The following is an 18,539-nucleotide window of genomic DNA, read 5'->3' as shown; positions in this document are numbered from 1 at the left end:
AGTGGACTCGCTTAACAGAAGCAGTCGTGGCCGAGTGGTTAAGGCGACAGACTAGAAATCTGTTGGGATATTCCCGCGCAGGTTCGAACCCTGCCGACTGCGGTTGAGCAAAGATTTTTTATTTCAATAATACCTTTGGTGGTTTCACAGATTTCTGAGTAGTCTCGGTTAATCGAAGCAGTCGTGGACGAGTGCTTAAGGCGACAGACTCGAAATCTGTTGGGATATTCCCGCGCAGGTTCGAATCCTGCCGACTGCGTTCGAACAAACATTCTTATTCCAATAAAAGCTTTAGTAGTTCCACACTTTTTTGAGTGGTCTCGGTTAACAGAAGCAGTCGTGGCCGAGTTGTCAAGGCGACAGACTAGAAATCTGTTGGGATATTCCCGCGCAGGTTCGAATCCTGCCGATTGCGATTGAGCAAAGATTTTTTATTTCAATAATACCTTTAGCAGTTTCACAGATTTTTGAGTGGTCTCAGTTAACAGCAGCAGTCGTGGCCGAGTGGTTAAGGCGACAGACTTGAAATCTGTTGGGATATTCCCGCGCAGGTTCGAGTCCTGCCGTCTGTGTTCGAACACACATACTTATTCCAATGATAGCTTTAGTAGTTCCACAATTTTTTGAGTGGAATCTCATAACAGAAGCAGTCGTGGCCGAGTGGTTAAGGCGACAGACTAGAAATCTGTTGGGATATTCCCGCGCAGGTTCGAATCCTGCCGACTGCGTTCGAACAAACATTCTTATTCCAATAATAGCTTTAGTAGTTCCACACTTTTTTGAGAGGTCTCGGTTAACTGAAGCAGTCGTGGCCGAGTTGTCAAGGCGACAGACTAGAAATCTGTAGGGATATTCCCGCGCAGGTTCGAATCCTGCCGAGTGCGTTCGAACACACATACTTATTCCAATGATAGCTTTAGTAGTTCCACGCTTTTTTGAGTGGTCTCGGTTAATAGAAGCAGTCGTGGCCAAGTGGTTAAGGCGACAGACTCGAAATCTGTTGGGGTATTCCCGCGCAGGTTCGAATCCTGCCGATTGCGATTGAGCAAAGATTTTTTATTTCAATAATACCTTTAGCAGTTTCACAGATTTTTGAGTGGTCTCAGTTAACAGCAGCAGTCGTGGCCGAGTGGTTAAGGCGACAGACTAGAAATCTGTTGGGATATTTCCGCGCAGGTTCGAATCCTGCCGATTGCGATTGAGCAAAGATTTTTTATTTCAATAATACCTTTAGCAGTTTCACAGATTTTTGAGTGGTCTCAGTTAACAGCAGCAGTCGTGGCCGAGTGGTTAAGGCGACAGACTCGAAATCTGTAGCGATATTCCCGCGCAGGTTCGAATCCTGCCGACTGCGTTCAAACACACATACTTATTCCAATGATAGCTTTAGTAGTTCCACAATTTTTTGAGTGGACTCGCTTAACAGAAGCAGTCGTGGCCGAGTGGTTAAGGCGACAGACTAGAAATCTGTTGGGATATTCCCGCGCAGGTTCGAACCCTGCCGACTGCGGTTGAGCAAAGATTTTTTATTTCAATAATACCTTTGGTGGTTTTACAGATTTCTGAGTAGTCTCGGTTAATCGAAGCAGTCGTGGACGTGTGCTTAAGGCGACAGACTCGAAATCTGTTGGGATATTCCCTCGCAGGTTCGATTCCTGCCGACTGCGTTCGAACTCACATACTTATTCCAATGATAGCTTTAGTAGTTCCACAACTTTTTAGTGGTCTCGGTTAGCAGAAGCAGTCGTGGCCGAGTGGTTAAGGCGACAGACTTGAAATCTGTTGGGATATTCCCGCGCAGGTTCGAATCCTGCCGACTGCGTTCGAACACACATACTTATTCCAATGATAGCTTTAGTAGTTCCACACTTTTTTGAGTGGTCTCGGTTAACAGAAGCAGTCGTGGCCGAGTGGTTAAGGCGACAGACTAGAAATCTGTTGGGATATTCCCTCGCAGGTTCGATTCCTACCGACTGCGTTCGAACTCACATACTTATTCCAATGATAGCTTAGTAGTTCCACAACTTTTTAGTGGTCTCGGTTAGCAGAAGCAGTCGTGGCCGAGTGGTTAAGGCGACAGACTTGAAATCTGTTGGGATATTCCCGCGCAGGTTCGAATCCTGCCGACTGCGTTCGAACACACATACTTATTCCAATGATAGCTTTAGTAGTTCCACACTTTTTTGAGTGGTCTCGGTTAACTGAAGCAGTCGTGGCCGAGTTGTCAATGCGACAGACTAGAAATCTGTTTTGATATTCCCGCGCAGGTTCGAATCCTGCCGACTGCGTTCGAACACACATGCTTATTCCAATGATAGCTTTAGTAGTTCCACAATTTTTTGAGTGGACTCGCTTAACAGAAGCAGTTGTGGCCGAGTGGTTAAGGCGACAGACTAGAAATCTGTTGGGATATTCCCGCGCAGGTTCGAACCCTGCCGACTGCGATTGAGCAAAGATTTTTTATTTCAATAATACCTTTGGTGGTTTCACAGATTTCTGAGTAGTCTCGGTTAATCGAAGCAGTCGTGGACGAGTGCTTAAGGCGACAGACTCGAAATCTGTTGGGATATTCCCTCGCAGGTTCGATTCCTACCGACTGCGTTCGAACTCACATACTTATTCCAATGATAGCTTAGTAGTTCCACAACTTTTTAGTGGTCTCGGTTAGCAGAAGCAGTCGTGGCCGAGTGGTTAAGGCGACAGACTTGAAATCTGTTGGGATATTCCCGCGCAGGTTCGAATCCTGCCGACTGCGTTCGAACACACATACTTATTCCAATGATAGCTTTAGTAGTTCCACACTTTTTTGAGTGGTCTCGGTTAACAGAAGCAGTCGTGGCCGAGTGGTTAAGGCGACAGACTAGAAATCTGTTGGGATATTCCCGCGCAGGTTCGAACCCTGCCGACTGCGATTGAGCAAAGATTTTTTATTTCAATAATACCTTTGGTGGTTTCACAGATTTCTGAGTAGTCTCGGTTAATCGAAGCAGTCGTGGACGAGTGCTTAAGGCGACAGACTCGAAATCTGTTGGGATATTCCCTCGCAGGTTCGATTCCTGCCGACTGCGTTCGAACTCACATACTTATTCCAATGATAGCTTTAGTAGTTCCACAATTTTTTAGTGGTCTCGGTTAACAGAAGCAGTCGTGGCCGAGTGGTTAAGGCGACAGACTTGAAATCTGTTGGGATATTCCCGCGCAGGTTCGAGTCCTGCCGACTGCGTTCGAACAAACATTCTTATTCCAATAATAGCTTTGGTAGTTCCACACTTTTTTGAGTGGTCTCGGTTAACAGAAGCAGTCGTGGCCGAGTTGTCAATGCGACAGACTAGAAATCTGTTTTGATATTCCCGCGCAGGTTCGAATCCTGCCGACTGCGTTCGAACACACATGCTTATTCCAATGATAGCTTTAGTAGTTCCACAATTTTTTGAGTGGACTCGCTTAACAGAAGCAGTTGTGGCCGAGTGGTTAAGGCGACAGACTAGAAATCTGTTGGGATATTCCCGCGCAGGTTCGAATCCTGCCGACTGCGATTGAGCAAAGATTTTTTATTTCAATAATACCTTTGGTGGTTTCACAGATTTCTGAGTAGTCTCGGTTAATCGAAGCAGTCGTGGACGAGTGCTTAAGGCAACAGACTCGAAATCTGTTGGGATATTCCCTCGCAGGTTCGATTCCTGCCGACTGCGTTCGAACTCACATACTTATTCCAATGATAGCTTTAGTAGTTCCACAATTTTTTAGTGGTCTCGGTTAACAGAAGCAGTCGTGGCCGAGTGGTTAAGGCGACAGACTTGAAATCTCTTGGGATATTCCCGCGCAGGTTCGAATCCTGCCGACTGCGTTCGAACAAACATTCTTATTCCAATAATAGCTTTAGTAGTTCCACACTTTTTTGAGTGGTCTCGGTTAACAGAAGCAGTCGTCGCCGAGTTGTCAAGGCGACAGACTAGAAATCTGTTGGGATATTCCCGTGCAGGTTCGAATCCTGCCGACTGCGTTCGAACACACATACTTATTCCAATGATAGCTTTAGTAGTTCCACAATTTTTTGAGTGGAATCGCTTAACAGAAGCAGTTGTGGCCGAGTGGTTAAGGCGACAGACTAGAAATCTGTTGGGATATTCCCGCGCAGGTTCGAATCCTGCCGACTGCGATTGAGCAAAGATTTTTTATTTCAATAATACCTTTGGTGGTTTCACAGATTTCTGAGTAGTCTCGGTTAATCGAAGCAGTCGTGGACGAGTGCTTAAGGCAACAGACTCGAAATCTGTTGGGATATTCCCTCGCAGGTTCGATTCCTGCCGACTGCGTTCGAACTCACATACTTATTCCAATGATAGCTTTAGTAGTTCCACAATTTTTTAGTGGTCTCGGTTAACAGAAGCAGTCGTGGCCGAGTGGTTAAGGCGACAGACTTGAAATCTCTTGGGATATTCCCGCGCAGGTTCGAATCCTGCCGACTGCGTTCGAACAAACATTCTTATTCCAATAATAGCTTTAGTAGTTCCACACTTTTTAGAGTGGTCTCGGTTAACAGAAGCAGTCGTCGCCGAGTTGTCAAGGCGACAGACTAGAAATCTGTTGGGATATTCCCGCGCAGGTTCGAATCCTGCCGACTGCGTTCGAACACACATACTTATTCCAATGATAGCTTTAGTAGTTCCACAATTTTTTGAGTGGAATCGCTTAACAGAAGCAGTCGTGGCCGAGTGGTTAAGGCGACAGACTAGAAATCTGTTGGGATATTACCGCGCAGGTTCGAATCCTGCCGACTGCGATTGAGCAAAGATTTTTTATTTCAATAATACCTTTGTGGTTTCACAGATTTCTGAGTAGTCTCGGTTAATCGAAGCAGTCGTGGACGAGTGCTTAAGGCGACAGACTCGAAATCTGTTGGGATATTCCCTCGCAGGTTCGATTCCTGCCGACTGCGTTCGAACTCACATACTTATTCCAATGATAGCTTTAGTAGTTCCACAATTTTTTAGTGGTCTCGGTTAACAGAAGCAGTCGTGGCCGAGTGGTTAAGGCGACAGACTTGAAATCTCTTGGGATATTCCCGCGCAGGTTCGAATCCTGCCGACTGCGTTCGAACAAACATTCTTATTCCAATAATAGCTTTAGTAGTTCCACACTTTTTTGAGTGGTCTCGGTTAACAGAAGCAGTCGTCGCCGAGTTGTCAAGGCGACAGACTAGAAATCTGTTGGGATATTCCCGCGCAGGTTCGAATCCTGCCGACTGCGTTCGAACACACATACTTATTCCAATGATAGCTTTAGTAGTTCCACAATTTTTTGAGTGGAATCGCTTAACAGAAGCAGTTGTGGCCGAGTGGTTAAGGCGACAGACTAGAAATCTGTTGGGATATTCCCGCGCAGGTTCGAATCCTGCCGACTGCGATTGAGCAAAGATTTTTTATTTCAATAATACCTTTGGTGGTTTCACAGATTTCTGAGTAGTCTCGGTTAATCGAAGCAGTCGTGGACGAGTGCTTAAGGCAACAGACTCGAAATCTGTTGGGATATTCCCTCGCAGGTTCGATTCCTGCCGACTGCGTTCGAACTCACATACTTATTCCAATGATAGCTTTAGTAGTTCCACAATTTTTTAGTGGTCTCGGTTAACAGAAGCAGTCGTGGCCGAGTGGTTAAGGCGACAGACTTGAAATCTCTTGGGATATTCCCGCGCAGGTTCGAATCCTGCCGACTGCGTTCGAACAAACATTCTTATTCCAATAATAGCTTTAGTAGTTCCACACTTTTTAGAGTGGTCTCGGTTAACAGAAGCAGTCGTCGCCGAGTTGTCAAGGCGACAGACTAGAAATCTGTTGGGATATTCCCGCGCAGGTTCGAATCCTGCCGACTGCGTTCGAACACACATACTTATTCCAATGATAGCTTTAGTAGTTCCACAATTTTTTGAGTGGAATCGCTTAACAGAAGCAGTCGTGGCCGAGTGGTTAAGGCGACAGACTAGAAATCTGTTGGGATATTACCGCGCAGGTTCGAATCCTGCCGACTGCGATTGAGCAAAGATTTTTTATTTCAATAATACCTTTGGTGGTTTCACAGATTTCTGAGTAGTCTCGGTTAATCGAAGCAGTCGTGGACGAGTGCTTAAGGCGACAGACTCGAAATCTGTTGGGATATTCCCTCGCAGGTTCGATTCCTGCCGACTGCGTTCGAACTCACATACTTATTCCAATGATAGCTTTAGTAGTTCCACAATTTTTTGAGTGGACTCGCTTAACAGAAGCAGTTGTGGCCGAGTGGTTAAGGCGACAGACTTGAAATCTGTTGGGATATTCACGCGCAGGTTCGAATCCTGCCGACTGCGTTCGAACTAACATACTTATTCCAATGATAGCTTTAGTAGTTCCACACTTTTTGATTGGTCTCCGTTAACAGAAGCAGTCGTGGCCGAGTGGTTAAGGCGACAAACTCGAAATCTGTTGGGATATTCCCGCGCAGGTTCGAATCCTGCCGATTGCGATTGAGCAAAGATTTTTTATTTCAATAATACCTTTAGCAGTTTCACAGATTTTTGAGTGGTCTCAGTTAACAGCAGCAGTCGTGGCCGAGTGGTTAAGGCGACAGACTCGAAATCTGTTGGGATATTTCCGCGCAGGTTCGAATCCTGCCGACTGCGTTCGAACTCACGTACTTATTTCAATGATAGCTTTAGTAGTTCCACAATTTTTTAGTGGTCTCGGTTAACAGAAGCAGTCGTGGCCGAGTGGTTAAGGCGACAGACTTGATATCTGTTGGGATATTCCCGCGCAGGTTCGAATGCTGCCGACTGCGTTCGAACTAACATAATTATTCCAATGATAGCTTTAGTAGTTCCACAATTTTTTAGTGGTCTCGGTTAACAGAAGCAGTCGTGGCCGAGTGGTTAAGGCGACAGACTTGAAATCTGTTGGGATATTCCCGCGCAGGTTCGAATCCTGCCGACTGCGTTCGAACAAACATTCTTATTCCAATAATAGCTTTAGTAGTTCCACACTTTTTTGAGTGGTCTCGGTTAACAGAAGCAGTCGTGGCCGAGTTGTCAATGCGACAGACTAGAAATCTGTTTTGATATTCCCGCGCAGGTTCGAATCCTGCCGACTGCGTTCGAACACACATGCTTATTCCAATGATAGCTTTAGTAGTTCCACACTTTTTTGAGTGGTCTCGGTTAACAGAAGCAGTCGTCGCCGAGTTGTCAAGGCGACAGACTAGAAATCTGTTGGGATATTCCCGCGCAGGTTCGAATCCTGCCGACTGCGTTCGAACACACATACTTATTCCAATGATAGCTTTAGTAGTTCCACAATTTTTTGAGTGGAATCGCTTAACAGAAGCAGTTGTGGCCGAGTGGTTAAGGCGACAGACTAGAAATCTGTTGGGATATTCCCGCGCAGGTTCGAATCCTGCCGACTGCGATTGAGCAAAGATTTTTTATTTCAATAATACCTTTGGTGGTTTCACAGATTTCTGAGTAGTCTCGGTTAATCGAAGCAGTCGTGGACGAGTGCTTAAGGCAACAGACTCGAAATCTGTTGGGATATTCCCTCGCAGGTTCGATTCCTGCCGACCGCGTTCGAACTCACATACTTATTCCAATGATAGCTTTAGTAGTTCCACAATTTTTTAGTGGTCTCGGTTAACAGAAGCAGTCGTGGCCGAGTGGTTAAGGCGACAGACTTGAAATCTCTTGGGATATTCCCGCGCAGGTTCGAATCCTGCCGACTGCGTTCGAACAAACATTCTTATTCCAATAATAGCTTTAGTAGTTCCACACTTTTTAGAGTGGTCTCGGTTAACAGAAGCAGTCGTCGCCGAGTTGTCAAGGCGACAGACTAGAAATCTGTTGGGATATTCCCGCGCAGGTTCGAATCCTGCCGACTGCGTTCGAACACACATACTTATTCCAATGATAGCTTTAGTAGTTCCACAATTTTTTGAGTGGAATCGCTTAACAGAAGCAGTCGTGGCCGAGTGGTTAAGGCGACAGACTAGAAATCTGTTGGGATATTACCGCGCAGGTTCGAATCCTGCCGACTGCGATTGAGCAAAGATTTTTTATTTCAATAATACCTTTGGTGGTTTCACAGATTTCTGAGTAGTCTCGGTTAATCGAAGCAGTCGTGGACGAGTGCTTAAGGCGACAGACTCGAAATCTGTTGGGATATTCCCTCGCAGGTTCGATTCCTGCCGACTGCGTTCGAACTCACATACTTATTCCAATGATAGCTTTAGTAGTTCCACAATTTTTTGAGTGGACTCGCTTAACAGAAGCAGTTGTGGCCGAGTGGTTAAGGCGACAGACTTGAAATCTGTTGGGATATTCACGCGCAGGTTCGAATCCTGCCGACTGCGTTCGAACTAACATACTTATTCCAATGATAGCTTTAGTAGTTCCACACTTTTTGATTGGTCTCCGTTAACAGAAGCAGTCGTGGCCGAGTGGTTAAGGCGACAAACTCGAAATCTGTTGGGATATTCCCGCGCAGGTTCGAATCCTGCCGATTGCGATTGAGCAAAGATTTTTTATTTCAATAATACCTTTAGCAGTTTCACAGATTTTTGAGTGGTCTCAGTTAACAGCAGCAGTCGTGGCCGAGTGGTTAAGGCGACAGACTCGAAATCTGTTGGGATATTTCCGCGCAGGTTCGAATCCTGCCGACTGCGTTCGAACTCACGTACTTATTTCAATGATAGCTTTAGTAGTTCCACAATTTTTTAGTGGTCTCGGTTAACAGAAGCAGTCGTGGCCGAGTGGTTAAGGCGACAGACTTGATATCTGTTGGGATATTCCCGCGCAGGTTCGAATGCTGCCGACTGCGTTCGAACTAACATAATTATTCCAATGATAGCTTTAGTAGTTCCACAATTTTTTAGTGGTCTCGGTTAACAGAAGCAGTCGTGGCCGAGTGGTTAAGGCGACAGACTTGAAATCTGTTGGGATATTCCCGCGCAGGTTCGAATCCTGCCGACTGCGTTCGAACACACATGCTTATTCCAATGATAGCTTTAGTAGTTCCACAATTTTTTGAGTGGACTCGCTTAACAGAAGCAGTTGTGGCCGAGTGGTTAAGGCGACAGACTAGAAATCTGTTGGGATATTCCCGCGCAGGTTCGAATCCTGCCGACTGCGATTGAGCAAAGATTTTTTATTTCAATAATACCTTTGGTGGTTTCACAGATTTCTGAGTAGTCTCGGTTAATCGAAGCAGTCGTGGACGAGTGCTTAATGCAACAGACTCGAAATCTGTTGGGATATTCCCTCGCAGGTTCGATTCCTGCCGACTGCGTTCGAACTCACATACTTATTCCAATGATAGCTTTAGTAGTTCCACAATTTTTTAGTGGTCTCGGTTAACAGAAACAGTCGTGGCCGAGTGGTTAAGGCGACAGACTTGAAATCTGTTGGGATATTCCCGCGCAGGTTCGAATCCTGCCGACTGCGTTCGAACACACATACTTATTCCAATGATAGCTTTAGTAGTTCCACAATTTTTTGAGTGGACTCGCTTATCAGAAGCATTGTGGCAGAGTGGTTAAGGCGACAGACTAGAAATCTGTTGGGATATTCCCGCGCAGGTTCGAATCCTGCCGACTGCGATTGAGCAAAGATTTTTTATTTCAATAATACCTTTGGTGGTTTCACAGATTTCTGAGTAGTCTCGGTTAATCGAAGCAGTCGTGGACGAGTGCTTAAGGCACCAGACTCGAAATCTGTTGGGATATTCCCTCGCAGGTTCGATTCCTGCCGACTGCGTTCGAACTCATATACTTATTCCAATGATAGCTTTAGTAGTTCCACACTTTTTGATTGGTCTCCGTTAACAGAAGCAGTCGTGGCCGAGTTGTCAAGGCGACAGACTAGAAATGTGTTGGGATATTCCCGCGCAGGTTCGAATCCTGCCGACTGCGTTCGAACACACATACTTATTCCAATGATAGCTTTAGTAGTTCCACAATTTTTTAGTGGTCTCGGTTAACAGAAGCAGTCGTGGCCGAGTGGTTAAGGCGACAGACTTGAAATCTGTTGGGATACTCCCGCGCAGGTTCGAATCCTGCCGACTGCGTTCGAACTAACATAATTATTCCAATGATAGCTTTAGTAGTTCCACACTTTTTGAGTGGTCTCCGTTAACAGAAGCAGTCGTGGCCGAGTGGTTAAGGCGACAGACTCGAAATTTGTTGGGATATTCCCGCGCAGGTTAGAATCCTGCCGATTGCGATTGAGCAAAGATTTTTTATTTCAATAATACCTTTAGCAGTTTCACAGATTTTTGAGTGGTCTCAGTTAACAGCAGCAGTAGTGGCCGAGTGGTTAAGGCGACAGACTGGAAATCTGTTGGGATATTTCCGCGCAGGTTCGAATCCTGCCGATTGCGATTGAGCAAAGATTTTTTATTTCAATAATACCTTTAGCAGTTTCACAGATTTTTGAGTGGTCTCAGCTAACAGCAGCAGTCGTGGCCGAGTGGTTAAGGCGACAGACTCGAAATCTGTTGGGATATTTCCGCGCATTTTCGAATCCTGCCGACTGCGTTCGAACTCACGTACTTATTTCAATGATAGCTTTAGTAGTTCCACAATTTTTAAGTGGTCTCGGTTAACAGATGCAGTCGTGGCCGAGTGGTTAAGGCGACAGACTTGAAATCTGTTGGGATACTCCCGCGCAGGTTCGAATCCTGCCGACTGCGTTCGAACACACATACTTATTCCAATGATAGCTTTAGTAGTTCCACAATTTTTTGAGTGGACTCGCTTAACAGAAGCAGACGTGGCCGAGTGGTTAAGGCGACAGACTAGAAATCTTTTGGGATATTCCCGCGCAGGTTCGAATCCTGCCGACTGCGATTGAGCAAAGATTTTTTATTTCAATAATACCTTTGGTTGTTTCACAGATTTCTGAGTAGTCTCGGTTAATCGAAGCAGTCGTGGACGAGTGGTTAAGGCGACAGACTTGAAATCTGTTGGGATATTCCCTCGCAGGTTCGATTCCTGCCGACTGCGTTCGAACTCACATACGTATTCCAATGATAGCTTTAGTAGTTCCACAATTTTTTAGTGGTCTCGGTTAACAGAAGCAGTCGTGGCCGAGTGGTTAAGGCGACAGACTTGAAATCTGTTGGGATATTCCCGCGCAGGTTCGAATCCTGCCGACTGCGTTCGAACACACATACTTATTCCAATGATAGCTTTAGTAGTTCCACAATTTTTTGAGTGGAATCGCTTAACAGAAGCAGTCGTGGCCGAGTGGTTAAGGCGACAGACTAGAAACCTGTTGGAATATTCTCGCGCAGGTTCGAATCCTGCCGACTGCGATTGAGCAAAGATTTTTTATTTCAATAATACCTTTGGTGGTTTCACAGATTTCTGAGTAGTCTCGGTTAATCGAAGCAGTCGTCGACGAGTGGTTAAGGCGACAGACTCGAAATCTGTTGGGATATTCCCTCGCAGGTTCGATTCCTGCCGACTGCGTTTGAACTCACATACTTATTCCAATGATAGCTTTAGTAGTTCCACAATTTTTTAGTGGTCTCGGTTAACAGAAGCAGTCGTGGCCGAGTGGTTAAGGTGACAGACTTGAAATCTGTTGGGATATTCCCGCGCAGGTTCGAATCCTGCCGACTGCGTTCGAACAAACATTCTTATTCCTATAATAGCTTTAGTAGTTCGGCACTTTTTTGAGTGGTCTCGGTTAACAGAAGCAGTCGTGGCCGAGTTGTCAAGGCGACAGACTAGAAATGTGTTGGGATATTCCCGCGCAGGTTCGAATCCTGCCGACTGCGTTCGAACACACATACTTATTCCAATGATAGCTTTAGTAGTTCCACAATTTTTTAGTGGTCTCGGTTAACAGAAGCAGTCGTGGCCGAGTGGTTAAGGCGACAGACTTGAAATCTGTTGGGATATTCCCGCGCAGGTTCGATTCCTACCGACTGCGTTCGAACACACATACTTATTCCAATGATAGCTTTAGTAGTTCCACAATTTTTTGAGTGGAATCGCTTAACAGAAGCAGTCGTGGCCGAGTGGTTAAGGCGACAGACTAGAAACCTGTTGGAATATTCCCGCGCAGGTTCGAATCCTGCCGACTGCGATTGAGCAAAGATTTTTTATTTCAATAATACCTTTGGTGGTTTCACAGATTTCTGAGTAGTCTCGGTTAATCGAAGCAGTCGTCGACGAGTGGTTAAGGCGGCAGACTCGAAATCTGTTGGGATATTCCCACGCAGGTTCGATTCCTTCCGACTGCGTTTGAACTCACATACTTATTCCAATGATAGCTTTAGTAGTTCCACAATTTTTTAGTGGTCTCGGTTAACAGAAGCAGTCGTGGCCGAGTGGTTAAGGCGGCAGACTTGAAATCTGTTGGGATATTCCCGCGCAGGTTCGAATCCTGCCGACTGCGTTCGAACAAACATTCTTATTCCTATAATAGCTTTAGTAGTTCGGCACTTTTTTGAGTGGTCTCGGTTAACAGAAGCAGTCGTGGCCGAGTTGTCAAGGCGACAGACTAGAAATGTGTTGGGATATTCCCGCGCAGGTTCGAATCCTGCCGACTGCGTTCGAACACACATACTTATTCCAATGATAGCTTTAGTAGTTCCACAATTTTTTAGTGGTCTCGGTTAACAGAAGCAGTCGTGGCCGAGTGGTTAAGGCGACAGACTTGAAATCTGTTGGGATACTCCCGCGCAGGTTCGAATCCTGCCGACTGAGTTCGAACTAACATAATTATTCCAATGATAGCTTTAGTAGTTCCACACTTTTTGAGTGGTCTCCGTTAACAGAAGCAGTCGTGGCCGAGTGGTTAAGGCGACAGACTCGAAATCTGTTGGGATATTCCCGCGCAGGTTCGAATCCTGCCGATTGCGATTGAGCAAAGATTTTTTATTTCAATAATACCTTTAGCAGTTTCACAGATTTTTGAGTGGTCTCAGTTAACAACAGCAGTAGTGGCCGAGTGGTTAAGGCGACAGACTGGAAATCTGTTGGGATATTTCCGCGCAGGTTCGAATCCTGCCGATTGCGATTGAGCAAAGATTTTTTATTTCAATAATACCTTTAGCAGTTTCACAGATTTCTGAGTAGTCTCGGTTAATCGAAGCAGTCGTCGACGAGTGGTTAAGGCGACAGACTCGAAATCTGTTGGGATATTCCCTCGCAGGTTCGATTCCTGCCGACTGCGTTTGAACTCACATACTTATTCCAATGATAGCTTTAGTAGTTCCACAATTTTTTAGTGGTCTCGGTTAACAGAAGCAGTCGTGGCCGAGTGGTTAAGGTGACAGACTTGAAATCTGTTGGGATATTCCCGCGCAGGTTCGAATCCTGCCGACTGCGTTCGAACAAACATTCTTATTCCTATAATAGCTTTAGTAGTTCGGCACTTTTTTGAGTGGTCTCGGTTAACAGAAGCAGTCGTGGCCGAGTTGTCAAGGCGACAGACTAGAAATGTGTTGGGATATTCCCGCGCAGGTTCGAATCCTGCCGACTGCGTTCGAACACACATACTTATTCCAATGATAGCTTTAGTAGTTCCACAATTTTTTAGTGGTCTCGGTTAACAGAAGCAGTCGTGGCCGAGTGGTTAAGGCGACAGACTTGAAATCTGTTGGGATATTCCCGCGCAGGTTCGATTCCTACCGACTGCGTTCGAACACACATACTTATTCCAATGATAGCTTTAGTAGTTCCACAATTTTTTGAGTGGAATCGCTTAACAGAAGCAGTCGTGGCCGAGTGGTTAAGGCGACAGACTAGAAACCTGTTGGAATATTCCCGCGCAGGTTCGAATCCTGCCGACTGCGATTGAGCAAAGATTTTTTATTTCAATAATACCTTTGGTGGTTTCACAGATTTCTGAGTAGTCTCGGTTAATCGAAGCAGTCGTCGACGAGTGGTTAAGGCGGCAGACTCGAAATCTGTTGGGATATTCCCACGCAGGTTCGATTCCTTCCGACTGCGTTTGAACTCACATACTTATTCCAATGATAGCTTTAGTAGTTCCACAATTTTTTAGTGGTCTCGGTTAACAGAAGCAGTCGTGGCCGAGTGGTTAAGGCGGCAGACTTGAAATCTGTTGGGATATTCCCGCGCAGGTTCGAATCCTGCCGACTGCGTTCGAACAAACATTCTTATTCCTATAATAGCTTTAGTAGTTCGGCACTTTTTTGAGTGGTCTCGGTTAACAGAAGCAGTCGTGGCCGAGTTGTCAAGGCGACAGACTAGAAATGTGTTGGGATATTCCCGCGCAGGTTCGAATCCTGCCGACTGCGTTCGAACACACATACTTATTCCAATGATAGCTTTAGTAGTTCCACAATTTTTTAGTGGTCTCGGTTAACAGAAGCAGTCGTGGCCGAGTGGTTAAGGCGACAGACTTGAAATCTGTTGGGATATTCCCGCGCAGGTTCGAATCCTGCCGACTGCGTTCGAACAAACATTCTTATTCCTATAATAGCTTTAGTAGTTCGGCACTTTTTTGAGTGGTCTCGGTTAACAGAAGCAGTCGTGGCCGAGTTGTCAAGGCGACAGACTAGAAATGTGTTGGGATATTCCCGCCTAGGTTCGAATCCTGCCGACTGCGTTCGAACACACATACTTATTCCAATGATAGCTTTAGTAGTTCCACAATTTTTTAGTGGTCTCGGTTAACAGAAGCAGTCGTGGCCGAGTGGTTAAGGCGACAGACTTCAAATCTGTTGGGATACTCCCGCGCAGGTTCGAATCCTGCCGACTGCGTTCGAACTAACAAAATTATTTCAATGATAGCTTTAGTAGTTCCACAATTTTTTAGTGGTCTCCGTTAACAGAAGCAGTCGTGGCCGAGTGGTTAAGGCGACAGACTCGAAATCTGTTGGGATATTCCCGCGCAGGTTCGAATCCTGCCGATTGCGATTGAGCAAAGATTTTTTATTTCAATAATACCTTTAGCAGTTTCACAGATTTTTGAGTGGTCTCAGTTAACAGCAGCAGTAGTGGCCGAGTGGTTAAGGCGACAGACTGGAAATCTGTTGGGATATTTCCGCGCAGGTTCGAATCCTGCCGATTGCGATTGAGCAAAGATTTTTTATTTCAATAATACCTTTAGCAGTTTCACAGATTTTTGAGTGGTCTCAGTTAACAGCAGCAGTCGTGGCCGAGTGGTTTAGGCGACAGGCTCGAAATCTGTTGGGATATTTCCGCGCATTTTCGAATCCTGCCGACTGCGTTCGAACTCACGTACTTATTTCAATGATAGCTTTAGTAGTTCCACAATTTTTAAGTGGTCTCGGTTAACAGAAGCAGTCGTGGCCGAGTGGTTAAGGCGACAGACTTGAAATCTGTTGGGATACTCCCGCGCAGGTTCGAATCCTGCCGACTGCGTTCGAACACACATACTTATTCCCATGATAGCTTTAGTAGTTCCACACTTTTTTGATTGGTCTCAGTTAACAGCAGCAGTCGTGGCCGAGTGGTTAAGGCGACAGACTCGGAATCTGTTGGGATATTCCCGCGCAGCTTCGAATCCTGCCGACTTCGTTTGAGGAAAGAATTTTTATTTCAATAATACCATTAGTGGTTTCACAGATTTCTGAGTGGTCTCTGTTAATCGAAGCAGTCGTGGGCGAGTGGTTAAGGCGACAGACTCGACATCTGTTGGGATATTCCCGCGGAGGTTCGAATCATGCCGACTGGGTTCGGACTAACATACTTATTCAATGATAGCTTTAGTAGTTCCACACTTTTTTGAGTGGTCTCGGTTAACAGAAGCAGTCGTGGCCGAGTTGTCAAGGCGACAGACTAGAAATCTGTTGGGATATTCCCGCGCAGGTTCGAATCCTGCCGACTGCGATTGAGCAAAGATTTTTTATTTCAATAATACCTTTGGTGGTTTCACAGATTTCTGAGTAGTCTCGGTTAATCGAAGCAGTCGTGGACGAGTGGTTAAGGCGACAGACTCGAAATCTGTAGGGATATTCCCGCGCAGGTTCGAATCTTGCCGACTGCGTTCGAGCTAGCATATTTATTCCAATGATAGCTTTAGTAGTTCCACAATTTTTGAGTGGTCTCGGTTAACAGAAGCAGTCGTGGCCGAGTGGTTAAGGCGACAGACTAGAAATCTGTTGGGATATTCCCGCGTAGGTTCGAATCCTGCCGACTGCGATTGAGCAAAGATTTTTTATTTCAATAATACCTTTGGTGGTTTCACAGATTTCTGAGTAGTCTTGGTTAATCGAAGCAGTCGTGGACGAGTGCTTAAGGCGACAGACTCGAAATCTGTAGGGATATTCCCGCGCAGGTTCGAATCCTGCCGACTGCGTTCGAACTAACATAATTATTCCAATGATAGCTTTAGTAGTTCCACAATTTTTTAGTGGTCTCCGTTAACAGAAGCAGTCGTGGCCGAGTGGTTAAGGCGACAGACTCGAAATCTGTTGGGATATTCCCGCGCAGGTTCGAATCCTGCCGATTGCGATTGAGCAAAGATTTTTTATTTCAATAATACCTTTAGCAGTTTCACAGATTTTTGAGTGGTCTCAGTTAACAGCAGCAGTAGTGGCCGAGTGGTTAAGGCGACAGACTGGAAATCTGTTGGGATATTTCCGCGCAGGTTCGAATCCTGCCGATTGCGATTGAGCAAAGATTTTTTATTTCAATAATACCTTTAGCAGTTTCACAGATTTTTGAGTGGTCTCAGTTAACAGCAGCAGTCGTGGCCGAGTGGTTTAGGCGACAGGCTCGAAATCTGTTGGGATATTTCCGCGCATTTTCGAATCCTGCCGACTGCGTTCGAACTCACGTACTTATTTCAATGATAGCTTTAGTAGTTCCACAATTTTTAAGTGGTCTCGGTTAACAGAAGCAGTCGTGGCCGAGTGGTTAAGGCGACAGACTTGAAATCTGTTGGGATACTCCCGCGCAGGTTCGAATCCTGCCGACTGCGTTCGAACACACATACTTATTCCCATGATAGCTTTAGTAGTTCCACACTTTTTTGATTGGTCTCAGTTAACAGCAGCAGTCGTGGCCGAGTGGTTAAGGCGACAGACTCGGAATCTGTTGGGATATTCCCGCGCAGCTTCGAATCCTGCCGACTTCGTTTGAGGAAAGAATTTTTATTTCAATAATACCATTAGTGGTTTCACAGATTTCTGAGTGGTCTCTGTTAATCGAAGCAGTCGTGGGCGAGTGGTTAAGGCGACAGACTCGACATCTGTTGGGATATTCCCGCGGAGGTTCGAATCATGCCGACTGGGTTCGGACTAACATACTTATTCAATGATAGCTTTAGTAGTTCCACACTTTTTTGAGTGGTCTCGGTTAACAGAAGCAGTCGTGGCCGAGTTGTCAAGGCGACAGACTAGAAATCTGTTGGGATATTCCCGCGCAGGTTCGAATCCTGCCGACTGCGATTGAGCAAAGATTTTTTATTTCAATAATACCTTTGGTGGTTTCACAGATTTCTGAGTAGTCTCGGTTAATCGAAGCAGTCGTGGACGAGTGGTTAAGGCGACAGACTCGAAATCTGTAGGGATATTCCCGCGCAGGTTCGAATCTTGCCGACTGCGTTCGAGCTAGCATACTTATTCCAATGATAGCTTTAGTAGTTCCACAATTTTTGAGTGGTCTCGGTTAACAGAAGCAGTCGTGGCCGAGTGGTTAAGGCGACAGACTAGAAATCTGTTGGGATATTCCCGCGTAGGTTCGAATCCTGCCGACTGCGATTGAGCAAAGATTTTTTATTTCAATAATACCTTTGGTGGTTTCACAGATTTCTGAGTAGTCTTGGTTAATCGAAGCAGTCGTGGACGAGTGCTTAAGGCGACAGACTCGAAATCTGTAGGGATATTCCCGCGCAGGTTCGAATCCTGCCGACTGCGTTCGAACTAACATACTTATTCCCATGATAGCTTTAGTAGTTCCACACTTTTTTGAGTGGTCTCAGTTAACAGCAGCAGTCGTGGCCGAGTGGTTAAGGCGACAGACTCGGAATCTGTTGGGATATTCCCGCGCAGCTTCGAATCCTGCCGACTTCGCTTGAGGAAAGAATTTTTATTTCAATAATTCTATGAGAGCGGTAGCTCTCTTAGATAAGACTTCATACTGCTCTTAATGTATAAGGAGGGTTTTTTGTTTGGATGTAGTTTTTTTTTGTATTGTACTAATTGGTTCGAAAAAATCCACTGAACTACAATGTGGACCCTTAATATGTGGTTAAAATTTCAAAGAGATCCATTAATTAGTTTATTTTATAAAAAATAAAGTTGCTAAGGGTGGTTTTCATTTCCATAAAATTAATCACAGATTTTGACGAAAAACTGGAAATTTCCCATAGAAATAACATGGGAAATTTTCCAAAGTTACAAATTTTGTCCATACCCTTACAAAAAAAACTATACGTCAGATAGATTTGAAAACGGTTTTAAATGAAAGCCCCATATCCATAGTTGGCGCCTATTTTTTTTCATCAAGAAAAATTAAGTTTAAGTACTGTTTTTCATAGTTTTAATTACATGCTCCGACTTACGTGGTTTACCCTG

The 18,539-nt window shown here is 45.3% G+C and overlaps 108 non-coding genes across 108 annotated transcripts; all 108 read left to right on the top strand.

The window, feature by feature from the left end:
- Positions 1-20: 20 nt before the first annotated feature.
- On the top strand, positions 21-102 carry TRNAS-AGA (transfer RNA serine (anticodon AGA)). Its single transcript has one exon. It is a non-coding gene; the product is annotated as a tRNA-Ser (tRNA).
- A 75-nt stretch (positions 103-177) lies between these two features.
- Positions 178-259, top strand: TRNAS-CGA (transfer RNA serine (anticodon CGA)). Its single transcript has one exon. It is a non-coding gene; the product is annotated as a tRNA-Ser (tRNA).
- Positions 260-333: 74 nt separating this feature from the next.
- TRNAS-AGA (transfer RNA serine (anticodon AGA)) lies at positions 334-415 on the top strand. The gene has a single exon. It is a non-coding gene; the product is annotated as a tRNA-Ser (tRNA).
- Positions 416-490: 75 nt separating this feature from the next.
- On the top strand, positions 491-572 carry TRNAS-UGA (transfer RNA serine (anticodon UGA)). Its single transcript has one exon. It is a non-coding gene; the product is annotated as a tRNA-Ser (tRNA).
- A 74-nt stretch (positions 573-646) lies between these two features.
- Positions 647-728, top strand: TRNAS-AGA (transfer RNA serine (anticodon AGA)). Its single transcript has one exon. It is a non-coding gene; the product is annotated as a tRNA-Ser (tRNA).
- Positions 729-802: 74 nt separating this feature from the next.
- TRNAS-AGA (transfer RNA serine (anticodon AGA)) lies at positions 803-884 on the top strand. The gene has a single exon. It is a non-coding gene; the product is annotated as a tRNA-Ser (tRNA).
- Positions 885-958: 74 nt separating this feature from the next.
- On the top strand, positions 959-1,040 carry TRNAS-CGA (transfer RNA serine (anticodon CGA)). Its single transcript has one exon. It is a non-coding gene; the product is annotated as a tRNA-Ser (tRNA).
- Positions 1,041-1,115: 75 nt separating this feature from the next.
- On the top strand, positions 1,116-1,197 carry TRNAS-AGA (transfer RNA serine (anticodon AGA)). The gene has a single exon. It is a non-coding gene; the product is annotated as a tRNA-Ser (tRNA).
- Positions 1,198-1,272: 75 nt separating this feature from the next.
- TRNAS-CGA (transfer RNA serine (anticodon CGA)) lies at positions 1,273-1,354 on the top strand. Its single transcript has one exon. It is a non-coding gene; the product is annotated as a tRNA-Ser (tRNA).
- A 74-nt stretch (positions 1,355-1,428) lies between these two features.
- On the top strand, positions 1,429-1,510 carry TRNAS-AGA (transfer RNA serine (anticodon AGA)). Its single transcript has one exon. It is a non-coding gene; the product is annotated as a tRNA-Ser (tRNA).
- A 230-nt stretch (positions 1,511-1,740) lies between these two features.
- On the top strand, positions 1,741-1,822 carry TRNAS-UGA (transfer RNA serine (anticodon UGA)). The gene has a single exon. It is a non-coding gene; the product is annotated as a tRNA-Ser (tRNA).
- A 74-nt stretch (positions 1,823-1,896) lies between these two features.
- TRNAS-AGA (transfer RNA serine (anticodon AGA)) lies at positions 1,897-1,978 on the top strand. The gene has a single exon. It is a non-coding gene; the product is annotated as a tRNA-Ser (tRNA).
- Positions 1,979-2,050: 72 nt separating this feature from the next.
- Positions 2,051-2,132, top strand: TRNAS-UGA (transfer RNA serine (anticodon UGA)). Its single transcript has one exon. It is a non-coding gene; the product is annotated as a tRNA-Ser (tRNA).
- Positions 2,133-2,206: 74 nt separating this feature from the next.
- On the top strand, positions 2,207-2,288 carry TRNAS-AGA (transfer RNA serine (anticodon AGA)). The gene has a single exon. It is a non-coding gene; the product is annotated as a tRNA-Ser (tRNA).
- Positions 2,289-2,362: 74 nt separating this feature from the next.
- TRNAS-AGA (transfer RNA serine (anticodon AGA)) lies at positions 2,363-2,444 on the top strand. The gene has a single exon. It is a non-coding gene; the product is annotated as a tRNA-Ser (tRNA).
- Positions 2,445-2,673: 229 nt separating this feature from the next.
- Positions 2,674-2,755, top strand: TRNAS-UGA (transfer RNA serine (anticodon UGA)). The gene has a single exon. It is a non-coding gene; the product is annotated as a tRNA-Ser (tRNA).
- A 74-nt stretch (positions 2,756-2,829) lies between these two features.
- TRNAS-AGA (transfer RNA serine (anticodon AGA)) lies at positions 2,830-2,911 on the top strand. The gene has a single exon. It is a non-coding gene; the product is annotated as a tRNA-Ser (tRNA).
- Positions 2,912-2,986: 75 nt separating this feature from the next.
- TRNAS-CGA (transfer RNA serine (anticodon CGA)) lies at positions 2,987-3,068 on the top strand. The gene has a single exon. It is a non-coding gene; the product is annotated as a tRNA-Ser (tRNA).
- Positions 3,069-3,141: 73 nt separating this feature from the next.
- On the top strand, positions 3,142-3,223 carry TRNAS-UGA (transfer RNA serine (anticodon UGA)). Its single transcript has one exon. It is a non-coding gene; the product is annotated as a tRNA-Ser (tRNA).
- Positions 3,224-3,297: 74 nt separating this feature from the next.
- TRNAS-AGA (transfer RNA serine (anticodon AGA)) lies at positions 3,298-3,379 on the top strand. The gene has a single exon. It is a non-coding gene; the product is annotated as a tRNA-Ser (tRNA).
- Positions 3,380-3,453: 74 nt separating this feature from the next.
- Positions 3,454-3,535, top strand: TRNAS-AGA (transfer RNA serine (anticodon AGA)). The gene has a single exon. It is a non-coding gene; the product is annotated as a tRNA-Ser (tRNA).
- A 75-nt stretch (positions 3,536-3,610) lies between these two features.
- On the top strand, positions 3,611-3,692 carry TRNAS-CGA (transfer RNA serine (anticodon CGA)). The gene has a single exon. It is a non-coding gene; the product is annotated as a tRNA-Ser (tRNA).
- Positions 3,693-3,765: 73 nt separating this feature from the next.
- On the top strand, positions 3,766-3,847 carry TRNAS-UGA (transfer RNA serine (anticodon UGA)). The gene has a single exon. It is a non-coding gene; the product is annotated as a tRNA-Ser (tRNA).
- A 74-nt stretch (positions 3,848-3,921) lies between these two features.
- TRNAS-AGA (transfer RNA serine (anticodon AGA)) lies at positions 3,922-4,003 on the top strand. Its single transcript has one exon. It is a non-coding gene; the product is annotated as a tRNA-Ser (tRNA).
- Positions 4,004-4,077: 74 nt separating this feature from the next.
- TRNAS-AGA (transfer RNA serine (anticodon AGA)) lies at positions 4,078-4,159 on the top strand. Its single transcript has one exon. It is a non-coding gene; the product is annotated as a tRNA-Ser (tRNA).
- Positions 4,160-4,234: 75 nt separating this feature from the next.
- On the top strand, positions 4,235-4,316 carry TRNAS-CGA (transfer RNA serine (anticodon CGA)). The gene has a single exon. It is a non-coding gene; the product is annotated as a tRNA-Ser (tRNA).
- A 73-nt stretch (positions 4,317-4,389) lies between these two features.
- Positions 4,390-4,471, top strand: TRNAS-UGA (transfer RNA serine (anticodon UGA)). Its single transcript has one exon. It is a non-coding gene; the product is annotated as a tRNA-Ser (tRNA).
- A 74-nt stretch (positions 4,472-4,545) lies between these two features.
- On the top strand, positions 4,546-4,627 carry TRNAS-AGA (transfer RNA serine (anticodon AGA)). Its single transcript has one exon. It is a non-coding gene; the product is annotated as a tRNA-Ser (tRNA).
- A 74-nt stretch (positions 4,628-4,701) lies between these two features.
- On the top strand, positions 4,702-4,783 carry TRNAS-AGA (transfer RNA serine (anticodon AGA)). The gene has a single exon. It is a non-coding gene; the product is annotated as a tRNA-Ser (tRNA).
- Positions 4,784-4,857: 74 nt separating this feature from the next.
- TRNAS-CGA (transfer RNA serine (anticodon CGA)) lies at positions 4,858-4,939 on the top strand. The gene has a single exon. It is a non-coding gene; the product is annotated as a tRNA-Ser (tRNA).
- Positions 4,940-5,012: 73 nt separating this feature from the next.
- Positions 5,013-5,094, top strand: TRNAS-UGA (transfer RNA serine (anticodon UGA)). Its single transcript has one exon. It is a non-coding gene; the product is annotated as a tRNA-Ser (tRNA).
- Positions 5,095-5,168: 74 nt separating this feature from the next.
- TRNAS-AGA (transfer RNA serine (anticodon AGA)) lies at positions 5,169-5,250 on the top strand. Its single transcript has one exon. It is a non-coding gene; the product is annotated as a tRNA-Ser (tRNA).
- Positions 5,251-5,324: 74 nt separating this feature from the next.
- TRNAS-AGA (transfer RNA serine (anticodon AGA)) lies at positions 5,325-5,406 on the top strand. Its single transcript has one exon. It is a non-coding gene; the product is annotated as a tRNA-Ser (tRNA).
- Positions 5,407-5,481: 75 nt separating this feature from the next.
- TRNAS-CGA (transfer RNA serine (anticodon CGA)) lies at positions 5,482-5,563 on the top strand. The gene has a single exon. It is a non-coding gene; the product is annotated as a tRNA-Ser (tRNA).
- Positions 5,564-5,636: 73 nt separating this feature from the next.
- Positions 5,637-5,718, top strand: TRNAS-UGA (transfer RNA serine (anticodon UGA)). The gene has a single exon. It is a non-coding gene; the product is annotated as a tRNA-Ser (tRNA).
- Positions 5,719-5,792: 74 nt separating this feature from the next.
- Positions 5,793-5,874, top strand: TRNAS-AGA (transfer RNA serine (anticodon AGA)). The gene has a single exon. It is a non-coding gene; the product is annotated as a tRNA-Ser (tRNA).
- Positions 5,875-5,948: 74 nt separating this feature from the next.
- Positions 5,949-6,030, top strand: TRNAS-AGA (transfer RNA serine (anticodon AGA)). The gene has a single exon. It is a non-coding gene; the product is annotated as a tRNA-Ser (tRNA).
- A 75-nt stretch (positions 6,031-6,105) lies between these two features.
- TRNAS-CGA (transfer RNA serine (anticodon CGA)) lies at positions 6,106-6,187 on the top strand. Its single transcript has one exon. It is a non-coding gene; the product is annotated as a tRNA-Ser (tRNA).
- A 74-nt stretch (positions 6,188-6,261) lies between these two features.
- TRNAS-UGA (transfer RNA serine (anticodon UGA)) lies at positions 6,262-6,343 on the top strand. Its single transcript has one exon. It is a non-coding gene; the product is annotated as a tRNA-Ser (tRNA).
- A 73-nt stretch (positions 6,344-6,416) lies between these two features.
- On the top strand, positions 6,417-6,498 carry TRNAS-CGA (transfer RNA serine (anticodon CGA)). The gene has a single exon. It is a non-coding gene; the product is annotated as a tRNA-Ser (tRNA).
- Positions 6,499-6,573: 75 nt separating this feature from the next.
- On the top strand, positions 6,574-6,655 carry TRNAS-CGA (transfer RNA serine (anticodon CGA)). The gene has a single exon. It is a non-coding gene; the product is annotated as a tRNA-Ser (tRNA).
- Positions 6,656-6,728: 73 nt separating this feature from the next.
- TRNAS-UGA (transfer RNA serine (anticodon UGA)) lies at positions 6,729-6,810 on the top strand. The gene has a single exon. It is a non-coding gene; the product is annotated as a tRNA-Ser (tRNA).
- A 73-nt stretch (positions 6,811-6,883) lies between these two features.
- On the top strand, positions 6,884-6,965 carry TRNAS-UGA (transfer RNA serine (anticodon UGA)). Its single transcript has one exon. It is a non-coding gene; the product is annotated as a tRNA-Ser (tRNA).
- A 74-nt stretch (positions 6,966-7,039) lies between these two features.
- TRNAS-AGA (transfer RNA serine (anticodon AGA)) lies at positions 7,040-7,121 on the top strand. The gene has a single exon. It is a non-coding gene; the product is annotated as a tRNA-Ser (tRNA).
- A 74-nt stretch (positions 7,122-7,195) lies between these two features.
- TRNAS-AGA (transfer RNA serine (anticodon AGA)) lies at positions 7,196-7,277 on the top strand. Its single transcript has one exon. It is a non-coding gene; the product is annotated as a tRNA-Ser (tRNA).
- Positions 7,278-7,351: 74 nt separating this feature from the next.
- Positions 7,352-7,433, top strand: TRNAS-AGA (transfer RNA serine (anticodon AGA)). The gene has a single exon. It is a non-coding gene; the product is annotated as a tRNA-Ser (tRNA).
- A 230-nt stretch (positions 7,434-7,663) lies between these two features.
- On the top strand, positions 7,664-7,745 carry TRNAS-UGA (transfer RNA serine (anticodon UGA)). The gene has a single exon. It is a non-coding gene; the product is annotated as a tRNA-Ser (tRNA).
- Positions 7,746-7,819: 74 nt separating this feature from the next.
- On the top strand, positions 7,820-7,901 carry TRNAS-AGA (transfer RNA serine (anticodon AGA)). Its single transcript has one exon. It is a non-coding gene; the product is annotated as a tRNA-Ser (tRNA).
- Positions 7,902-7,975: 74 nt separating this feature from the next.
- On the top strand, positions 7,976-8,057 carry TRNAS-AGA (transfer RNA serine (anticodon AGA)). The gene has a single exon. It is a non-coding gene; the product is annotated as a tRNA-Ser (tRNA).
- Positions 8,058-8,132: 75 nt separating this feature from the next.
- On the top strand, positions 8,133-8,214 carry TRNAS-CGA (transfer RNA serine (anticodon CGA)). The gene has a single exon. It is a non-coding gene; the product is annotated as a tRNA-Ser (tRNA).
- A 74-nt stretch (positions 8,215-8,288) lies between these two features.
- TRNAS-UGA (transfer RNA serine (anticodon UGA)) lies at positions 8,289-8,370 on the top strand. Its single transcript has one exon. It is a non-coding gene; the product is annotated as a tRNA-Ser (tRNA).
- Positions 8,371-8,443: 73 nt separating this feature from the next.
- Positions 8,444-8,525, top strand: TRNAS-CGA (transfer RNA serine (anticodon CGA)). The gene has a single exon. It is a non-coding gene; the product is annotated as a tRNA-Ser (tRNA).
- Positions 8,526-8,600: 75 nt separating this feature from the next.
- TRNAS-CGA (transfer RNA serine (anticodon CGA)) lies at positions 8,601-8,682 on the top strand. Its single transcript has one exon. It is a non-coding gene; the product is annotated as a tRNA-Ser (tRNA).
- A 73-nt stretch (positions 8,683-8,755) lies between these two features.
- TRNAS-UGA (transfer RNA serine (anticodon UGA)) lies at positions 8,756-8,837 on the top strand. The gene has a single exon. It is a non-coding gene; the product is annotated as a tRNA-Ser (tRNA).
- A 73-nt stretch (positions 8,838-8,910) lies between these two features.
- TRNAS-UGA (transfer RNA serine (anticodon UGA)) lies at positions 8,911-8,992 on the top strand. Its single transcript has one exon. It is a non-coding gene; the product is annotated as a tRNA-Ser (tRNA).
- Positions 8,993-9,066: 74 nt separating this feature from the next.
- Positions 9,067-9,148, top strand: TRNAS-AGA (transfer RNA serine (anticodon AGA)). The gene has a single exon. It is a non-coding gene; the product is annotated as a tRNA-Ser (tRNA).
- A 230-nt stretch (positions 9,149-9,378) lies between these two features.
- Positions 9,379-9,460, top strand: TRNAS-UGA (transfer RNA serine (anticodon UGA)). Its single transcript has one exon. It is a non-coding gene; the product is annotated as a tRNA-Ser (tRNA).
- Positions 9,461-9,533: 73 nt separating this feature from the next.
- On the top strand, positions 9,534-9,616 carry TRNAS-AGA (transfer RNA serine (anticodon AGA)). The gene has a single exon. It is a non-coding gene; the product is annotated as a tRNA-Ser (tRNA).
- A 229-nt stretch (positions 9,617-9,845) lies between these two features.
- On the top strand, positions 9,846-9,927 carry TRNAS-AGA (transfer RNA serine (anticodon AGA)). Its single transcript has one exon. It is a non-coding gene; the product is annotated as a tRNA-Ser (tRNA).
- A 73-nt stretch (positions 9,928-10,000) lies between these two features.
- TRNAS-UGA (transfer RNA serine (anticodon UGA)) lies at positions 10,001-10,082 on the top strand. Its single transcript has one exon. It is a non-coding gene; the product is annotated as a tRNA-Ser (tRNA).
- Positions 10,083-10,155: 73 nt separating this feature from the next.
- Positions 10,156-10,237, top strand: TRNAS-CGA (transfer RNA serine (anticodon CGA)). Its single transcript has one exon. It is a non-coding gene; the product is annotated as a tRNA-Ser (tRNA).
- A 75-nt stretch (positions 10,238-10,312) lies between these two features.
- TRNAS-GGA (transfer RNA serine (anticodon GGA)) lies at positions 10,313-10,394 on the top strand. Its single transcript has one exon. It is a non-coding gene; the product is annotated as a tRNA-Ser (tRNA).
- Positions 10,395-10,469: 75 nt separating this feature from the next.
- TRNAS-CGA (transfer RNA serine (anticodon CGA)) lies at positions 10,470-10,551 on the top strand. Its single transcript has one exon. It is a non-coding gene; the product is annotated as a tRNA-Ser (tRNA).
- A 73-nt stretch (positions 10,552-10,624) lies between these two features.
- Positions 10,625-10,706, top strand: TRNAS-UGA (transfer RNA serine (anticodon UGA)). The gene has a single exon. It is a non-coding gene; the product is annotated as a tRNA-Ser (tRNA).
- A 74-nt stretch (positions 10,707-10,780) lies between these two features.
- TRNAS-AGA (transfer RNA serine (anticodon AGA)) lies at positions 10,781-10,862 on the top strand. Its single transcript has one exon. It is a non-coding gene; the product is annotated as a tRNA-Ser (tRNA).
- Positions 10,863-10,937: 75 nt separating this feature from the next.
- Positions 10,938-11,019, top strand: TRNAS-UGA (transfer RNA serine (anticodon UGA)). Its single transcript has one exon. It is a non-coding gene; the product is annotated as a tRNA-Ser (tRNA).
- Positions 11,020-11,092: 73 nt separating this feature from the next.
- On the top strand, positions 11,093-11,174 carry TRNAS-UGA (transfer RNA serine (anticodon UGA)). The gene has a single exon. It is a non-coding gene; the product is annotated as a tRNA-Ser (tRNA).
- A 74-nt stretch (positions 11,175-11,248) lies between these two features.
- On the top strand, positions 11,249-11,330 carry TRNAS-AGA (transfer RNA serine (anticodon AGA)). Its single transcript has one exon. It is a non-coding gene; the product is annotated as a tRNA-Ser (tRNA).
- A 75-nt stretch (positions 11,331-11,405) lies between these two features.
- Positions 11,406-11,487, top strand: TRNAS-CGA (transfer RNA serine (anticodon CGA)). Its single transcript has one exon. It is a non-coding gene; the product is annotated as a tRNA-Ser (tRNA).
- Positions 11,488-11,560: 73 nt separating this feature from the next.
- On the top strand, positions 11,561-11,642 carry TRNAS-UGA (transfer RNA serine (anticodon UGA)). The gene has a single exon. It is a non-coding gene; the product is annotated as a tRNA-Ser (tRNA).
- Positions 11,643-11,716: 74 nt separating this feature from the next.
- On the top strand, positions 11,717-11,798 carry TRNAS-AGA (transfer RNA serine (anticodon AGA)). The gene has a single exon. It is a non-coding gene; the product is annotated as a tRNA-Ser (tRNA).
- A 73-nt stretch (positions 11,799-11,871) lies between these two features.
- Positions 11,872-11,953, top strand: TRNAS-UGA (transfer RNA serine (anticodon UGA)). Its single transcript has one exon. It is a non-coding gene; the product is annotated as a tRNA-Ser (tRNA).
- A 74-nt stretch (positions 11,954-12,027) lies between these two features.
- On the top strand, positions 12,028-12,109 carry TRNAS-AGA (transfer RNA serine (anticodon AGA)). The gene has a single exon. It is a non-coding gene; the product is annotated as a tRNA-Ser (tRNA).
- A 75-nt stretch (positions 12,110-12,184) lies between these two features.
- On the top strand, positions 12,185-12,266 carry TRNAS-CGA (transfer RNA serine (anticodon CGA)). The gene has a single exon. It is a non-coding gene; the product is annotated as a tRNA-Ser (tRNA).
- A 73-nt stretch (positions 12,267-12,339) lies between these two features.
- On the top strand, positions 12,340-12,421 carry TRNAS-UGA (transfer RNA serine (anticodon UGA)). Its single transcript has one exon. It is a non-coding gene; the product is annotated as a tRNA-Ser (tRNA).
- Positions 12,422-12,495: 74 nt separating this feature from the next.
- Positions 12,496-12,577, top strand: TRNAS-AGA (transfer RNA serine (anticodon AGA)). The gene has a single exon. It is a non-coding gene; the product is annotated as a tRNA-Ser (tRNA).
- A 73-nt stretch (positions 12,578-12,650) lies between these two features.
- On the top strand, positions 12,651-12,732 carry TRNAS-UGA (transfer RNA serine (anticodon UGA)). Its single transcript has one exon. It is a non-coding gene; the product is annotated as a tRNA-Ser (tRNA).
- A 73-nt stretch (positions 12,733-12,805) lies between these two features.
- On the top strand, positions 12,806-12,887 carry TRNAS-CGA (transfer RNA serine (anticodon CGA)). The gene has a single exon. It is a non-coding gene; the product is annotated as a tRNA-Ser (tRNA).
- A 75-nt stretch (positions 12,888-12,962) lies between these two features.
- TRNAS-GGA (transfer RNA serine (anticodon GGA)) lies at positions 12,963-13,044 on the top strand. Its single transcript has one exon. It is a non-coding gene; the product is annotated as a tRNA-Ser (tRNA).
- A 75-nt stretch (positions 13,045-13,119) lies between these two features.
- Positions 13,120-13,201, top strand: TRNAS-CGA (transfer RNA serine (anticodon CGA)). The gene has a single exon. It is a non-coding gene; the product is annotated as a tRNA-Ser (tRNA).
- Positions 13,202-13,274: 73 nt separating this feature from the next.
- Positions 13,275-13,356, top strand: TRNAS-UGA (transfer RNA serine (anticodon UGA)). The gene has a single exon. It is a non-coding gene; the product is annotated as a tRNA-Ser (tRNA).
- A 74-nt stretch (positions 13,357-13,430) lies between these two features.
- On the top strand, positions 13,431-13,512 carry TRNAS-AGA (transfer RNA serine (anticodon AGA)). The gene has a single exon. It is a non-coding gene; the product is annotated as a tRNA-Ser (tRNA).
- Positions 13,513-13,585: 73 nt separating this feature from the next.
- On the top strand, positions 13,586-13,667 carry TRNAS-UGA (transfer RNA serine (anticodon UGA)). Its single transcript has one exon. It is a non-coding gene; the product is annotated as a tRNA-Ser (tRNA).
- A 74-nt stretch (positions 13,668-13,741) lies between these two features.
- On the top strand, positions 13,742-13,823 carry TRNAS-AGA (transfer RNA serine (anticodon AGA)). Its single transcript has one exon. It is a non-coding gene; the product is annotated as a tRNA-Ser (tRNA).
- Positions 13,824-13,898: 75 nt separating this feature from the next.
- On the top strand, positions 13,899-13,980 carry TRNAS-CGA (transfer RNA serine (anticodon CGA)). Its single transcript has one exon. It is a non-coding gene; the product is annotated as a tRNA-Ser (tRNA).
- Positions 13,981-14,053: 73 nt separating this feature from the next.
- TRNAS-UGA (transfer RNA serine (anticodon UGA)) lies at positions 14,054-14,135 on the top strand. The gene has a single exon. It is a non-coding gene; the product is annotated as a tRNA-Ser (tRNA).
- Positions 14,136-14,209: 74 nt separating this feature from the next.
- TRNAS-AGA (transfer RNA serine (anticodon AGA)) lies at positions 14,210-14,291 on the top strand. The gene has a single exon. It is a non-coding gene; the product is annotated as a tRNA-Ser (tRNA).
- Positions 14,292-14,364: 73 nt separating this feature from the next.
- On the top strand, positions 14,365-14,446 carry TRNAS-UGA (transfer RNA serine (anticodon UGA)). Its single transcript has one exon. It is a non-coding gene; the product is annotated as a tRNA-Ser (tRNA).
- A 74-nt stretch (positions 14,447-14,520) lies between these two features.
- TRNAS-AGA (transfer RNA serine (anticodon AGA)) lies at positions 14,521-14,602 on the top strand. The gene has a single exon. It is a non-coding gene; the product is annotated as a tRNA-Ser (tRNA).
- A 228-nt stretch (positions 14,603-14,830) lies between these two features.
- TRNAS-CGA (transfer RNA serine (anticodon CGA)) lies at positions 14,831-14,912 on the top strand. Its single transcript has one exon. It is a non-coding gene; the product is annotated as a tRNA-Ser (tRNA).
- A 75-nt stretch (positions 14,913-14,987) lies between these two features.
- TRNAS-GGA (transfer RNA serine (anticodon GGA)) lies at positions 14,988-15,069 on the top strand. Its single transcript has one exon. It is a non-coding gene; the product is annotated as a tRNA-Ser (tRNA).
- A 75-nt stretch (positions 15,070-15,144) lies between these two features.
- TRNAS-CGA (transfer RNA serine (anticodon CGA)) lies at positions 15,145-15,226 on the top strand. The gene has a single exon. It is a non-coding gene; the product is annotated as a tRNA-Ser (tRNA).
- Positions 15,227-15,299: 73 nt separating this feature from the next.
- On the top strand, positions 15,300-15,381 carry TRNAS-UGA (transfer RNA serine (anticodon UGA)). Its single transcript has one exon. It is a non-coding gene; the product is annotated as a tRNA-Ser (tRNA).
- A 74-nt stretch (positions 15,382-15,455) lies between these two features.
- On the top strand, positions 15,456-15,537 carry TRNAP-CGG (transfer RNA proline (anticodon CGG)). The gene has a single exon. It is a non-coding gene; the product is annotated as a tRNA-Pro (tRNA).
- Positions 15,538-15,767: 230 nt separating this feature from the next.
- On the top strand, positions 15,768-15,849 carry TRNAS-AGA (transfer RNA serine (anticodon AGA)). Its single transcript has one exon. It is a non-coding gene; the product is annotated as a tRNA-Ser (tRNA).
- A 75-nt stretch (positions 15,850-15,924) lies between these two features.
- Positions 15,925-16,006, top strand: TRNAS-CGA (transfer RNA serine (anticodon CGA)). Its single transcript has one exon. It is a non-coding gene; the product is annotated as a tRNA-Ser (tRNA).
- A 73-nt stretch (positions 16,007-16,079) lies between these two features.
- Positions 16,080-16,161, top strand: TRNAS-AGA (transfer RNA serine (anticodon AGA)). Its single transcript has one exon. It is a non-coding gene; the product is annotated as a tRNA-Ser (tRNA).
- Positions 16,162-16,236: 75 nt separating this feature from the next.
- On the top strand, positions 16,237-16,318 carry TRNAS-CGA (transfer RNA serine (anticodon CGA)). Its single transcript has one exon. It is a non-coding gene; the product is annotated as a tRNA-Ser (tRNA).
- Positions 16,319-16,391: 73 nt separating this feature from the next.
- On the top strand, positions 16,392-16,473 carry TRNAS-CGA (transfer RNA serine (anticodon CGA)). Its single transcript has one exon. It is a non-coding gene; the product is annotated as a tRNA-Ser (tRNA).
- Positions 16,474-16,548: 75 nt separating this feature from the next.
- Positions 16,549-16,630, top strand: TRNAS-GGA (transfer RNA serine (anticodon GGA)). The gene has a single exon. It is a non-coding gene; the product is annotated as a tRNA-Ser (tRNA).
- A 75-nt stretch (positions 16,631-16,705) lies between these two features.
- On the top strand, positions 16,706-16,787 carry TRNAS-CGA (transfer RNA serine (anticodon CGA)). Its single transcript has one exon. It is a non-coding gene; the product is annotated as a tRNA-Ser (tRNA).
- Positions 16,788-16,860: 73 nt separating this feature from the next.
- TRNAS-UGA (transfer RNA serine (anticodon UGA)) lies at positions 16,861-16,942 on the top strand. The gene has a single exon. It is a non-coding gene; the product is annotated as a tRNA-Ser (tRNA).
- Positions 16,943-17,016: 74 nt separating this feature from the next.
- TRNAP-CGG (transfer RNA proline (anticodon CGG)) lies at positions 17,017-17,098 on the top strand. The gene has a single exon. It is a non-coding gene; the product is annotated as a tRNA-Pro (tRNA).
- Positions 17,099-17,328: 230 nt separating this feature from the next.
- Positions 17,329-17,410, top strand: TRNAS-AGA (transfer RNA serine (anticodon AGA)). The gene has a single exon. It is a non-coding gene; the product is annotated as a tRNA-Ser (tRNA).
- Positions 17,411-17,485: 75 nt separating this feature from the next.
- On the top strand, positions 17,486-17,567 carry TRNAS-CGA (transfer RNA serine (anticodon CGA)). The gene has a single exon. It is a non-coding gene; the product is annotated as a tRNA-Ser (tRNA).
- Positions 17,568-17,640: 73 nt separating this feature from the next.
- On the top strand, positions 17,641-17,722 carry TRNAS-AGA (transfer RNA serine (anticodon AGA)). Its single transcript has one exon. It is a non-coding gene; the product is annotated as a tRNA-Ser (tRNA).
- Positions 17,723-17,797: 75 nt separating this feature from the next.
- On the top strand, positions 17,798-17,879 carry TRNAS-CGA (transfer RNA serine (anticodon CGA)). The gene has a single exon. It is a non-coding gene; the product is annotated as a tRNA-Ser (tRNA).
- A 74-nt stretch (positions 17,880-17,953) lies between these two features.
- On the top strand, positions 17,954-18,037 carry TRNAP-CGG (transfer RNA proline (anticodon CGG)). The gene has a single exon. It is a non-coding gene; the product is annotated as a tRNA-Pro (tRNA).
- Positions 18,038-18,539: the final 502 nt, after the last annotated feature.

The sequence above is a fragment of the Phalangium opilio genome, unplaced genomic scaffold (assembly GCF_054372755.1).
Source record: "Phalangium opilio isolate 3A_F unplaced genomic scaffold, DU_Popi_V2 ptg000105l_1, whole genome shotgun sequence".
NCBI lineage: Eukaryota > Metazoa > Arthropoda > Arachnida > Opiliones > Phalangiidae > Phalangium > Phalangium opilio.
This window is presented reverse-complemented; position numbering and strand designations above follow the sequence as displayed.